Below are 12249 nucleotides of genomic sequence, written 5' to 3' on the forward strand. Positions count from 1 at the left end.
GAAAATGAATTTTGGAGAACTGCCAAAAAGATTACATGAAATGTCCTCTTTGCAAGAAGAAGCTTAGAGAAGAGCAAGATTTAATATCAAATTAAAACCAGTTGATGGACATTCACTGCTACCCCAGCAATTAGAAGAGGAATGACTTTCCACAGCAAAGGGAAAGGTAGGGGTTTATAAAGAAATATCTCTTGGTAGTGGGTTCTGATTGTCCATCTACACCTGTCCCAGGAGCACTTAATCCCCATCATGCTCTGAGAAGGATTGGAACCTGGACTGCAGAGATGTGCTCAAACTCCTCCCAGGGTTTTACCAACGATGTCAAAAAGCTGACATTCTGAAATGTGTCACTGCAGATGGATGACCCAGATAGCAAACCTGGCAGCTGGCAGCTGTCCTCAGGATATCGCTGTTGGCCTTTGGAGCTACGGGCCAACAAAATTTTCTGAATTTTCATTTTTGAAGGACCAAGTTTCTGACCTAGTGGACTGACATTTTAAAGCACTTGTAGAATATTTCGAGGAGGTTACTTTGATCAAAATTTAAAGAGTGCATCTCAGCATACACATACCAAACGCATTTCGTAATACACTTCAAGTTCGTTCAAAAAGAAACAAACAAACAACCTTTAAATATCTGGATGTTTTTTAAATCCTCAAAATTTCTGTTTCAGTTATTTTTTCATTCATTATTTTTTGCTTAACTGTTTGGTTAAAAACAGGGTCCTTACACTGCAAAGCCATGCAGCAGGTATTTACATGTGATACTTTCAGCAGGTAATCACAGATTTCTCATAGACGGTGTTTTAGCAGTCTTACTGCATGTCACAATTTAATATTGAGGTGAAACAAATCCTTTCTGTAGCTTTGCTCCTTGGAGCTGAGTGTCAGGCAGCAGCAGACTGAGCAGTCGCTGCTTGCAGCCAATTTACTTGAGCAAGGTTTTGAAATAACTTTGTGACAACCTCCTAATGAAACCAGGGACAGGGCTGTTCAGAGAAGTCTAATTGATTGCGAATGTCCACTGTTTCCCAGTCCTGGGGAAAGCATTGCAAGAGCCATAAATAAGCATTGTAGCTCATGGCTCATACATCATTTTAAACATTTGACCTTTTTGAAAAGATGGAAAACGGCAAAATAAACAAAGGCTCTAATTTTGGTGTTTTAGCCACATTGGATTTATTAAATCTAGATGTGGAGAAATGAAAAAGGGGGCCTAGGAGTTGTCTGCGTCTTCATTGCAGGGGGAACCCTTGCTGAGAGGGATCATAGAATCAGAGCATGGCTCGGGTTGGAAGGGATTGCACTTGGACTGGTTGAACCTCATTAGGTTCATGTGGGCCCACTTCTCTGGCCTGTCCAGGTCCCTTTGGACGGCATTCCTTCCTTCATTGGTATCAGCCGCATCAGCTTTGTGTCATCTGCAAACTTGCTGAGGGTGCACTCGACCCCATCGTCTATATCATTCATGAAGATATTGAAAAGCACCAGTCCCAAGACAGACCCCTGAGGGACACTGCTCATCACGGGCCTCCACCTGGACATGAAATGCCCACGTGTGGCTTTGCATCGCCCCATGCTCCAGCTGTTCTCAGCAACCGTGGCACCACCAGCAGCCTTCCTTCCCCAGCAGTGGATGAAGACATTTATTTGCTGCTTGGGATTTTTATTTATTTTTTTCTATGTGAAATCATACATCTCTTGAGGAGATAATGTGTATAGTATAAAAGAATAAGTGAGGCAGGTCTGCACGCATGTGGTTCGGGAGGAATTAGCAAAGCAAGGTTGAAATATGGTTGCTTCTAGAGCTGTGTAGGAGCTGGCACTAGCACAGGCATCACAAACATTGAGAGTCCAACCAATTCTTCAGCAAGTCTACTAAAGTGACCTTGGTCGTCCTGAAGAGCACAGATTCACTACTGAAGCTGCTGATAGATGAAGATAATGCTGCTATGTCTTTTCTAATTAGATTTTTAAGTGCTTCAGGGTGAGGAGTGACTTTTCACAGGGGATACTACAACATCCAGCAGGATGAAGCTCTGAAGCAAGTCAGAGCATCTGGCTTTATTATCTGAATAATGACCAAATCATAAGTAGCATAATAATAAGATGAAAATTGTATGATGGAACAAGAAGTAACACTAGTAATATGATAATAACAATAATCATAGTCCTGTTATTAGTTATAATTATCCGACTGTGTTCGGCAGATCTGATCAGAGGTCAGGTTCAGCTGGGGAGTGTGTCCAAATGTAACCGGTCACATCGTCCATGTGCGAGGAGCCCTGGGCAGGAGCTGGTGGCTGTGGAGTTTCCATCTGGGTGCAGCTTGTCCCCAAACGTCTCAGGGTGCTGTCGGATGTTTAGTGTTACAGGTCGGGACAGGGAGCCAGCGACCTGGAGATGGGGTGAGAAGCTGGAGTTTGAATCAGAGGTGTGGGTGACTAAAATGGGCCACCTGGGAAGCATTTCTCTGCCCACGTCACCTTTCTGACAATGAGGAGTCCAATCTAAAGCAGTAATTTAAGGTTCTCTGATTGTAGTGCAGAGAAATAGGCACTTCCAAGGCTAATTTATCAGACACAGGCATGTCTGAACTTAGACCACATGCCTAACTTTTTGGCAATTCAGATTCTTAGGGCTTCAGATGGCCACGTTTATATTGGGTGTAATAACACTTTCTCTGTATTTAATTTTAAATATTTAAATTGTCAGAAACTGGGAAACTGGGAAACAACTCTTTCTTTTACTGCAGCCATACAACACTGATCTTACTTGGACTCTGTAGATCCTACTGAAGTACCATTAATCTGCAGTAACAATAATTACAAACAATGCCTTATTTAAATAAGTACAGTGATCAGGCATTCTGGTTTTTTTTTGAGGAATATCTTCTAAGCTTTATGTTGTGAACAGATAAAATACTCTGCTATTGATCTGTGAACACTATTGACCAGTGATACAGGCAGTAAACTGGCACGGCTGGGAAGTCTGGAATTGACAGAAGCTTTCTGAAATGCCTCTTGTGCAAACTGGAATGACAGCAATAATTTTTCTGCTCCTGTGTTGACATGCTGTGGTATCACCCAACACAGAGAACAGGAATGGGAAGTCTCTTGAGATACTTCCCTTTCTGGAGAGGCTATGAGCTGCTTTGCAAATTCATGCTGAACTACTGGTACACAAAGAAGTGCCAGCTAGGGATATCCTCCTGTGCAAGTCACGCTCAGCCACAGCTTTATTCCTGTTATTTTAATTAAGATTTTCAACTGAAAATTGATTCTTTTAAAATACTGGAGACCATTAGAGTGGTCCAGAGGACTCCACCTGGTGACCCACAGCACTCTCAAGCTGCCTTGGCACTTCTTACTATCCTTCCAAGAGAAGACAGTAAGGTGCATTCAGTTAACTGTATGGGGTGGGACATGGCACTTGCTTCTCCAGATCAGACCCTCCAAAATCTTACTTTAGCACTTGCACTTCAGTGGACAAAATGGGAATTGCTGGAGGTGGAATTGTCTCCTCACCAATGCCCTTATGGTGCTTCACTGCCAAGTGCCACTGTCACTAGTGGATGTGACTGGTGGAGCAGCATTGATGTTGCACTTGCACGGATTCGAGACTTGGCTGTGAAGCATCTGTCACCAGCAGCTTTCCTTGTGCAAACCTCACTAGGCATCGAGGATAAAGTTAGCATAGCCATGACCCGTAGATTTCTTTAAAAGGTTGGGTTTTTTTTAGGTTTTCAATCATTCTTACCAAGAGGAACTCACATAGGGTCAGTGTGATAGCTCCCTGAGCAGAGAATGGGATATAAAATCAACTGGACTGTACCCCATGCTGGCAAAAATGCATTTGTCCTCCACAAAGCAGGCATTAATCTTCATTTATGTGTGACTCCTCTATTAAGTAGCCCATTGCCCCGTACTTATTGCAAAGTAGATGCCCATGCGGGTGCACAGCAGAGATTTTCCTTAGCCTTTTCCCCCTCATCTGTTCTGCGTCAAGTGAACTCCACTGACTTCAGACCAATCTGTCAAAGACTTATAGTCTGTCCTTGAAGAACATTAACAGCTAAACTTACTGAATCTATGCTGATATTTCTGATAGCTCCTTTCCTCCTTGTCTGCACAAGAAGAGAGAATTTGGGGTAAACTAACAGCCTATGCTGGACCTCTCTAGAGAAGGGCTTCACTGGTAGCCTGGGTAATAAAATAATATATCATATAGGAAACACTATGGGTAGGCATTTTTTCATCCAACAGCAAAATGAGATTCAGATGAAGAAGATTTCTTTTTTCCTGCAAATGTGTATTTTCAATGAAAATTTGGAATTTTAAAATTCTGAACTTGTTCCTATTTCAGTGGTTTTCTTCCCCATGTTTTCTGGCTTTGTGGTTTTATTCAGAAAGCTGTATTCACTTTGTGCGTGTGTGCACACATGTATTTGTGAATAATTGATGTGTTCTAACTGGGATTGTTCATTACTGTCAACCTCCTTTGCAATCCTATAATTTTGACATAAATATGTTTTTCCTCAATTTTACATTGGGTTGACCCCAAATTACTATGAAGCAAGGCTAACTTTGAGACTAAATAAAATGATGCCTCTGGAAATTGAGAATGTATTAGTTATGTCATTGGACGGATTCCCTGACAGGAGCTTAAACTGAGCACTTAAGAACTGTCTTCAGCATCTTATTGTCTCTGACGAGATCATGATTCAGACTACTCAAGCAGTATCTCAAGTAACCCTCGGGGAGTAGAACTGGATCCAAGGACAGCATTTTGATGCATAGGTTAGCAATGAATTCAGGTTTAATTACCTTGTCTCTGCCAGCTTAAAGAAAGTTGTCAAGTAAGATCACAGAGGGTACAGACAGCCATGCCCAGGTATGCAACTGGAGCCACAAACAGCTGTGACCACACAAAAATAAATGCTGCAGTCAGATGTAGCCAAGCCAGGGATCCGCCAGGGATTTGCCCAGTCAACCTCCCCTGCCCCTCAAAAAAAAGAATCCTACACCATGCAAGCATGTACCCAGCAGGGAGAGGTCTGCTTGACCCACCACAGAGCCACTTGCCATGACCACACTGTATTAACCAGTTACACCACCTCATGTTTTGTGGGTTTTGTTTGTTTGTTTGTTGTATACATCCTTGTCTCATACAACCCTGAAAACTGGTTGTTTTCAGGTTCTTCTTCCAGCCCACATTTGGCTAGTGGTTCAGGTTGTTGGATGTTTTTGTTTTGTTTTGTTTTGTTTTCAAGCTGTATTTTTCAGGTCATGGTTTAACCTTTTTTTGGAGGATTGCAACTCCAAGAGAATGAACCATCCAGGCCTCGATAAAGAGTTTACAAAGTATATCAGTACTGCCAAGTTATGGCTGCATGTGTTTCAAAAATCCCTGCTACTTGCAAGAAATCTATGCAGCTAGTAAGTGTTCACATATATATTAGCTAGATGTGGAGAAACAGAATTCAGTGCCATTCAGAGCAAATAATATAATGGACTGAGAAGTACTGCAGTGCAAAATTCAACCCATGCCACAAAATATTTGTGAGAAACCACTCCATATAGCCCCATGCTTCCATATGTGCTGGATGAGAATACTTGAAGAGCCTATTTCCCCAGTCATGATGGCCAAGGCCTAAATGTAAGTTTGCCCAGCATTTTCTACTGTAAGAACCAGTTTCCAATTGATAATGACTTTGAAAATTGAATCTATTGGGCCAAACCTCTTCATGTTAAATGTATTCCTCAGGGCTGATTTTCTTCTTTTCTTCTTAGTCTTAGTCTTAGTCTTAGTCTTAGTCTTAGTCTTAGTCTTTTCTTATTCATTTTTATTATTGCTATTATTTCCCCAGAAAGATGTTTAATCATTTACCAAGTAAAAAATAGCAAGGAAAGGGTTTGCCTGTATTTTGATAACTTCACTTGTTTATTTTGCAGCAGGGGTTTGAAGTCCTGCAGTTTGAAGAGCACGCAGGGTAGGGCACTATAGGGGCACTATAGGGCACTCCTTTGCTACTACTTCTTAGTGTTCCACCGAAATGCAAAATGGGTCTGAAATTCCAGGAACAGAGCTACGGAAACATTCTGCTCTCATACCTACAGCTGAAGGCAATGAGATTGTGAATACAAGTGCTATAAAATGCTACAAGCAGAAGTATTTTGTTCATGAGCTGCAATATTTGACAGCATACAGAAAGGAGTTGGTGAAGATAACTTATTTGATAAAAGAGACAGGAGTACATGAGACTATTAAGAGTAAAAATATCTAATTTAGCATTAGTAAATTGTCTATACTGACCACTTTGGCTTTAATCTGAGCAGAGTTACCTGGTTGTAATAAATATACCACGCCTTCCCTTAAAAATTGTGTGAAAGAAAATGAAATGAAAAATACCATGACAGAATTAATATGCTCTGATCATCTTAGAAAAGGTGATGAGGAAACTGATATTTCTGTCTTCAGTGCAGACCATGGACAATATGCAGTAAAGCATGCCTGGCACCGTGAATACATGGAGAGCTTAATGAGATACTGAGCAGGTACCCAATCAGAAATAGCATCTGTATTGTGCTCAGGATGAGACCAGAGCTCTGTGCAATCACATAAAATCTCAGTCGGAATATGTACATGTAAATGAGCCCAACTCAGAGTTACCTCAGTTCTGTCACTCTCGCTTGGAATTGGGAACTTGACGTTTTTTTTAATGCAGCAATTTTGGGGTGAAAAAAATGACATGGTCAAGACTCTGTGCACCTTTGCTGGGTTTTGCAATGGAGACTGAAAGCATCTGATGATGGCTGCTTTTAAAAGCTGAGGTGACACGCCCTGACCACACGGAGCACCTTGCTGTCAACAAGGAGCACATCCAGATAGCTTTAAGGAAACTCCAGATTCAGATTTTGTTTTTAGGAACCAGCTACATGTGAGTTCCCATGCTGCATATTGACAGTTCACCCAGATTCCCAGCACTGCTGAAGGTTGCTGATACCTCTCCTTTGCATTTAAACATGCAATAAAAGTTTTTAGCCATTACCTGCTTTCATTGCCCCTTCTTATGCTCAGCCAGCCCAATAAAGGGCTTTGCCAGCCTCCTGCAGCAACCTGCCTCTTCCACACTGGGTATTAGGGGAGAGGGAATGAAGAGCTCAAACAGAATTGCTTTAGGTTCTGGGGATGACTGTTCTGTTGCAAAAGGGAATTGTTGTGAAAGTTTCCCCATCTTTGAAGGATCAAAAGGAAGTGTGAAAATTAACTGGTTCTTTGTGTGAGATCAAGGGAGTAGGATCACCAGGAAAGTCTTCAGATGAAGACAGGACTTCCCATACCCTCATGATCCTGGCTTCTCTAGGACTTTTTTAGTCAGTAATTACATTTGCCAGGACTAAGGTTTTAGTTTGGCAGTTCTTTTCATTTTGAGGAAAGTTAGTAGTAATTACAAGTTTCCAGGCTGGTCGTTTCATAAAAGAACAGAAAAACCTCAATTACAAGAGGAGAAGGTCACTAAGGCTACTGCTCATTCTCTTCTCACTTTTGCTTAAATTGTCAGTGAAAATGGCAGTTGGAATCAAATGGGGTGCCTGATTATATCGCCCAATTTCACCATCTTCTCCAGGTGGAAGTGGAAGGGAATGCAGGTGGCCAGGCTGCCTTACCCTGACGCAGCAGTGCCCTCCAAGCCTCTTGGCTTTCAGACTATCCTGGCTGTCATCTTATTGCTCATTTTGAATTATGATATTAATAGAAATAATGTTAATTTAGCCATCAAGTTCAATTAAAGTGAAATGTTGACAGCTCCTGAGTCACTAAAAAGCACCTAGTAAAATTTTCAATAGTGCTCTCAAAATGCAGCCAGATGCTCTTTGCACTTTGAGTTACCTAATGTCTAAGAAATTTCAGTGGTTTGACCCAACTGTGTTTATTGCCTTTAAGCCTAGGTATTTGATGTTTCTGAAGATGAGATAAAGGAGAAGAACCTCACACACTACCTGTGAAGCCATGACCGACTCCAGGGACGCAATGATTTCTTTAACAGTGCTGTGAGTCTCTGTGTGTACGGTAAGTTGTGCTGTGCCTGCAATCCAAAATAAAGGCCTGCACATGCCACCAGTGTGCTTCACACTGAGTGTACCAAAGAGTACATACATGGACTTTCACAACTACACCTTCAAAAGCTGTTTTAGGTGAGCTGAAGTCCTGCTGTGCTCTGCTATTGGGCTTGTGTGGCTCAGACACCAAAGCATGGTGTCTGATGGGTATGGGCTATGTATAAGGGTTTTCTTTTGTTCTTTCATATTTTCATACAGGGTGAATGGGAGCAGGTCTTCTTGCCTTGAGGCACTGCTTGTAGAAAGGGGCAGAAGGCCTTTGGATGCCTGTCTCACCCCAAGGACATCATTCTGTAGCTGCCTATCCTCCTCTGCAGCATCGCCCAGTCATGAGGTCCTCCTGTTGCCTGTGGTCCAAATTGCACATGACTACTGATTTTTTTCACAGGTTTCACTAACTACGTGGCTACTGTCAGGTAATGCAGGTTCTGCTGAAAGCCTAATGGAGAGTGTTACAACTCCTGTACGACTCAGGATGGATTTTCATCTGTACAGCTTTGCAGGTAGTCACGTAGCTAAGTGACATTGAGCTGAGAAATCTATAAAGTGGAATGTCTTTGTTATCCATCTCGTGGAATTGCTAATGTCATCTTCAGCTCTCATTCGTGCCAATTAGCCAAAGCCCCATGGAGGAGGACTAGATATATAATTCCAGCTGGAACTGGTGCGTCATGTGTGGTTGCTGCCACAGGTCCTCAGCTCAGACTCATCACTCATCCGGCTAGTCACAGAGGTACTCTGGCAGTCCCATCCGGATGATGCTTATTTAGTCCCTTTGGTCTGCTGAAGCTGGTAATAAATCAACTCCATAATGAGGTGAAGTTGCCGTTGGAACATGCTATAACTACATTGTCATTCCAAAAGGCTTTATTAGGTAAAATAGCTGCTTTATATCTGGCTAGTTTGTTGGTAGCCTTTCTAACTGGTTTGCCTAATGGCTGACCTTGCATAGTTTATATATACAGAACTTTTATATATACAGAACTGATCTGAGACAATATGGATTGAAATTTTCCAAGACATTTATATGAGTATTGGGCTAACAGTCCATAGCAGCACTCCGGACTGGTCATCTTTGTTCTCCTGGGACAAGGGTTACTTCATAAGAGGGATTTCACACTCACACAGCATTTTTTCTTGAAAGCAAGTCTCAAAGGTGGTTACAACATCAATACTACACATTTCCTTTCTCCTCCACTAAAATAGGGCAGCCCCAACAATTTTCCTTATATCAAACTGGATTAAAGGCTAGCAATTCCAGTGCTGTCTAGGGGATTTAAACACCCTGATTGCCAGTGATACCACCAGAATCCAAATAGCAGAAATCTTTCTAAATGCTTCCACATGGCTTTCGCCTACAGCATCCACCAGCAAACCTTTATTTTCCTTCTTTTTAGCCCAAATGTTTTTTTCCTAATATAATGTACTTCCTGATTACATTTGCCTGTATCATTCTATATGCTATTTAAAAATGGCATTTATTGTTAAATAAGCCCTACTCATTTATACAGTCATCACTCAACCAGACTAATGAGAGGCTAACCACAATTTGTAAGATGCTGCTTTTCTTTCACTTCTGTAATTATATCAGTGATACTCAATCGTTTCTGCCCTGTGAGCCACAAGGCCTATTCTGTGGTCACTAAAGAGCTGGGTGCCTTCTCCACAAAATATTACTTCTGAACAGGGGTCAAACAGCTGGAGGACATAAGGCCTCAGCCCTATTGACATTTCCTTTGCCCTGAAATGGTGCTGATTACCTCTCCAAGTGTTCTGGAGACTGTGTTTTGCTCAGAAGCTTTCCTGAGTGCCACTTGAGCTCCTGATATCTTCTGCAAAGATGTGTAGGATGAAGAGGGGTCCAGATTCCCATCAGCACCGCTAAACACAGGTTTTCTACCACCCTCTCCGTGCAAGACACATGGTATGGTCTCACTTTTTGCTTGGCCTTCTCCTGGTCTTCATCTGCCCAACACTGTCACTGAGAACATGGCTGTCTCACTTGGGAGCAAATAAAGGGTTTGTAGACTTATTTTGATTGCAATTTTCCCCTGCTGCACAGGAGAGGGTATGGCTCTGCTGGTAGCAGAAGTCCTGCTGACAGCAGCTATTGTGATCTGCCTGCCCAGCTGTTGCCCCAGCTCTGTGCTGGAAACCACACAAACCAGCAGTTTTCCGGCTCTGTACCCAGGCTCTTGGGCACAGGTGCACTTACTAAGTTGAAGACACTTGGCAAATGGCTTACAGGTGTAGCCTTCTCCATTAAATCCACGTCTGATCCTGGTGTTACCAGGGCAGCCAGATGCCCGGGCCATGCCTTTCTACAGGGCATGAAGGGGATGACACTTTAGCAGCTTTAGCATCTGAACCAAATTTCTGAGGCACCCTCGGAGTCCTACAGTTGGGAGGAAAATTGCTCCAAGGCTAAGCCTTGCCAACAGCAGCACCAGTGCCAGGACCTGCCTCTCCCTTTACGTGGCAAAGGACCTTGTCTATCCACTAGAGAAAGCTCCCTGAGGAAAGACAAATCCAGGCTTTGCCAGGATCCTTTGAGGTCTGGGGAAAGCATGCTGAGAAAGGAGACTTCCTCACTATTTACCCCTGGCATGACACCAAAGTCAAATTTTTGCTCCTAGCCTTTGGTGTGGATGCAATTAACATGTGGCCTGCTCACTGTGGGATGGTTAATAGAAGAGTGAGGAGAGACGGGAGCAAATGCTGGCCCTTTTTAGCACTCTGCTACTGCTCCTTCTGTTATCTGAAATGCTGCAGTGTATCATTAGCTGTTGATTGCAGTCTTTTGCCCAGTTTTTGCTCTTGCCTAGTCAGCACTCATCTCCAAGACAATCCGAATTAATTGTGTGAAGGATTTCCCAAGACTGAAATACTCAGCAACATTCAACTGAAATCAAGACAGAGCAGGACTGGTTCTGATCACAGTTTGAGGTGGGCAGAACTCTCAAGGATTGATGGTTTTTTTGGCTGCTCTTTACCCCAAGAGAGGGAAAATCCTGCATCTACACCTCGTTGTGCCACAGACCTAGCATTTTATCAGCAGAGCATGTATCTGGTGGATGGAATTGCTCTCTGAAGCTCTTCTTTCTTTGTCCTCTAAGGATTTTCTTTACCTTCTTTAGGAACCTCAGATTTCCACCATTTTTTCTGTAAATTCTGGCTTAATGACCATTGTCATCGATACTTCTGCTTGTAATAGTGAAGCAAGTGCTGAGGATTAAATCAGACTTACCAGACTTACCAGACCACTGCCAGGACAACTGTTTGTCCCTCTCTCAAACACTGGTACTACATGTGACTGCTTCCTGTACCTTGCTGTTCTCCATGGCTTTTCAATGGAGTTGGCGGAGGTGTGGAATACTTATTAGCTAACTCTGTTGACACATTAAGTGGATGTTATCCAGATCCACTGACTAAATGCAAGTATGACTATTAATTGTCTCTTTCCCCGACAGAAGAAGAAACAGAGTTTTGTCAAACCAAATGCCACTTTCTCAGCTAATGTCTTGCCACCTGCCCAACCAGAAGAGACAGCATCCTTATCTTTGAGACAATAGTAGTAGTAGTAATAAGAATAACAGTAACAATAACTACAACAATATCTCTTTTTGAATGCAGTGTTAGGGCTCATAAGTAAAAAAAAAAAAAGGATGCTGCTTGCTGGAACTCTTGATTTGGCAAGCTGAACAACCAAATCAAAGGAAAGGATGTTGCACATGCATGGTACTGGCAGCTTGATATCCCCATTGGTGTTCACCTCTTCTCCATAATACTTTGTGCCGTTTGGCTTCATCTCGTATCAGTGCATGAAAGTCAAGCAGGTCTCCAGTCCCAGCCATACCACTGAGCTATACAGCTGTGGATACATGTCCTTACTTCTCCATGTCTGCCTCCCTACCTGTGAAGGGGGCAATCAAACTAGCTTTTGCACAGTTATATGAAATTTGCAGACACTGAAGCACAGGAAGGCTATATTTCAGCACTGCAGACAGATTGTTAGTAGTATCATCTTTCTTTCTCCTCTTTCCTTCCTCCTACCTCTCAGTTACACAGCATCCCACTGTTCTCAAAGTTCATATGCTTGAGGAAAAAAAAAAAAAGAAATCCGATTT

General features: G+C 42.5%; 1 protein-coding gene and 1 long non-coding RNA gene across 5 annotated transcripts in view; one reads left to right on the top strand and one right to left on the bottom strand.

Annotated features, from left to right (window-relative positions):
• Window positions 1-12249, bottom strand: part of SHISA6 (shisa family member 6) — a 252827-nt gene that overhangs the window by 160956 nt on the left and 79622 nt on the right. The window lies entirely within an intron of this gene.
• The window catches only part of LOC310883868, a 52940-nt gene that overhangs the window by 20235 nt on the left and 20456 nt on the right, over window positions 1-12249 (top strand). The window contains exon 2 of the long non-coding RNA XR_014573903.1: window positions 1-12249. This exon is cut by the window's right edge and continues 20456 nt beyond it. This is a non-coding gene — a long non-coding RNA (uncharacterized lncRNA).

The sequence above is a fragment of the Anser anser genome (genome assembly GCF_964211835.1).
Source record: "Anser anser genome assembly, chromosome: 19".
NCBI lineage: Eukaryota > Metazoa > Chordata > Aves > Anseriformes > Anatidae > Anser > Anser anser.